The sequence below is a fragment of the Eupeodes corollae genome, chromosome 3 (genome assembly GCF_945859685.1).
Source record: "Eupeodes corollae chromosome 3, idEupCoro1.1, whole genome shotgun sequence".
Classification (NCBI taxonomy): domain Eukaryota; kingdom Metazoa; phylum Arthropoda; class Insecta; order Diptera; family Syrphidae; genus Eupeodes; species Eupeodes corollae.
Window position 1 is genome coordinate 137,172,583 of NC_079149.1, and position 2,565 is coordinate 137,175,147.

Below are 2,565 nucleotides of genomic sequence, written 5' to 3' on the forward strand. Positions count from 1 at the left end.
AAACAAATGCAATGGATGCTTTTTGGGACGGTTATTTAAAAAGTCTATCTCATGAAAATTGAAGCTTTTTGCAATTTCTGGTGATATACTCTTATCAAGGTCATGTGCATGGATCAGCAAAATTAATAAATCTATAAGCACATTCTTACGTACACAAGATTAATAATAAAAATATTCACACTTGTTTTAATATATTTTATTTTTTGATACTTGAATTTTTTGTTTTAACTTTTTGTCTTTGTTCTGCTTTTTAGGGTGACCGAAAAATATAAATTTAAAGGCACTAATTTCTACCAATAGCATTTCAGATGATTGAAAACATTAGCTGATTACAAAATTGACAGATTTCTCCGAAAAAGTGTCCCAAATGTCTTTAAAATAGAAACGTCATTGTAGACCATTATCAGACGGTGTTTGAAACTGACATATGTGTTGTTTAAGACATCTGTAAATTGCATTCAATTTCTGTATCGTCAAAGATATTGGTAATAAAACTTCTTTCCGAACGCAAAATCAAGTAAGCAATGGGATGAAATATGACAACTATGTGAACTGACAGTCATTGAAATTGTTATTAACAGCTGCAAATAACAATTTCAATGATTGTGATTGTCAGTTCACACGGTTGTCAGATTTTATCCCAAACTCTTAAAAATTTCTTGGTTAATGGTTTGCTCACTTGATTTTGCGTTCCGAAAGAAGACAACAGAGCAGACAAAGCTGAAAATATTGTAAGATTGGAATCTAATACATACAACATGAAAATCTTTCAAATAAATAAAGAAAAACTTTCAAATAAATAAAGAAAAACTTTGGACTGCATTAAATTTGTTTAAATCAGTTCATTTTATTAAAGAATCAGGTCGAACTATTTGACAGCTTGCTTGATGGCTTCTTGCACTTCTTGACACATTCCCTCAACGTGTGAAAACTATTGGCACTTCCGTTCTCCAAATAACATCCAAATGTTTCATATTTTTGACATTTCTTTGTGATATTATTGAAATAATAACCGAAAAATACCTTACGGCAAACTCCAATCGCATTTGGTTCTATTCCAAGGCATTCCTCTGAAAATGTTAAAATAAAAAAAATAGAATAAGAAATTAGATTAGGTAGTAAATTATCTGTCAAAAAAGTTGTATCTTGGAGACTTTCACTTAGGTCTTAATGTCAGTTTGTTGTGGGCAAAATCGGCAACTTCAATGAAAAGTTGACAGTAAAGTTAGTCAAGAAAAATCGCCCTAACCATCAAGTCAAGTTAAATTCTGTCAAAATGACTTTTGATCATGTTTTTTCATTCAACTGAAAGCTCAACTTTATTGATTTATTTATTTTCTGCACAACTTCATTTAATTTTTTCTGTAAAATGGTTCCTTGTAAATTTGAAAAAGAAATAAGTAATATTTATTTACAATACAAATAACAAATCGTGATGGACTTGAAGCTTTCCTGGGGAGTGTTTTGTAGACAATAATGTTTTTTTTTTTGTAGTTTTTGTACGATGAACTTTAAGTAGAGAATTGTGAAGTAAAGTTCTAAATTTGAAGTTAATGACACTTGTAAAACTAACTAGTTGGCTTGGTTAAAATTTACGTTCAAGGAATGAAGTTGACTGCAAATGAAATCTTTTAATGTTGTTTGAACCTGTCCAATGTCTAGATTTACGAAATAACCAAAACTAAGAGTCATGACAATTGTCAAAATTGTTGACTGAGAAATTGAATCGAAAAATTCTTTTGTTTCACAACTCTCCGCAAAAAAACTGAGCAGTCAGCCAGCTGGGATTTCTAATTTCACTTTTAAAAGTTTCTCAGGGATTTAAGACCTCAGAGAGATTTTGTAGTGTATGTATATTAAATCTATAGAACTTTAATGGAGATCAACTTATTCTCATAGAGTTAAACACATGCATGATTGAACTTAATTTAAACAAACAGAACTACGATATTTCCGTATATTTACTTGGAATTTCAAAGGAGTAAACACAGCTTAATGTAAGACCAAAAACGAGAACAATTATAACTTTTAAGAAATCCATCGTCTTTAAAAATTGGGAATGTTTTTATGTAGAAGTAGAAACTTGGAATGTTAAGATTTTCTTGTAAATCTTTAAATCAAAACTCTTTTATTTCAGAAAAGGAAGTCTTTTCTTTCCCTTTTATGATGATATCGCCTTATCAAGGTCATAATATGCTCTTAACTTCGAATCAGCCGACAGACCACTTGAACACTTAATCTTCGGATCAATAAACTCTCAATTAAAATTTACAATTACACATTTTTCAGAATTATATGATTTATTTCACAACAATAAAAATCATATTAATCTACAGAAAATATTTAAACACCCCTACATGACTTTTCACACTCCCTGATTGTGTTAAAGCGGTTTTCATTGCCCCCGCATCCGCCATAAATGAATTCTTTACATTTTCCAGTGATGGGATCGTATGCATAGCTAGGAATGTACCCAAAGCACCTGCCAGCTGCCATACTTTGACGGCACTTGTCAGATTCTGAAACAAAAAGTAATACCAATAAAACATACATAGGAATCTCAAG

At 30.6% G+C, this 2,565-nt stretch overlaps 1 long non-coding RNA gene across 1 annotated transcript; it reads right to left on the reverse strand.

Moving 5' to 3' along the window:
• Window positions 1-818: 818 nt before the first annotated feature.
• LOC129952924 (uncharacterized) lies at window positions 819-2,316 on the reverse strand. The gene is made up of 2 exons (XR_008782417.1): window positions 1,966-2,316; window positions 819-1,070 (listed from the first exon to the last, which is right to left on the reverse strand). It is a non-coding gene; the product is annotated as an uncharacterized LOC129952924 (long non-coding RNA).
• Window positions 2,317-2,565: the final 249 nt, after the last annotated feature.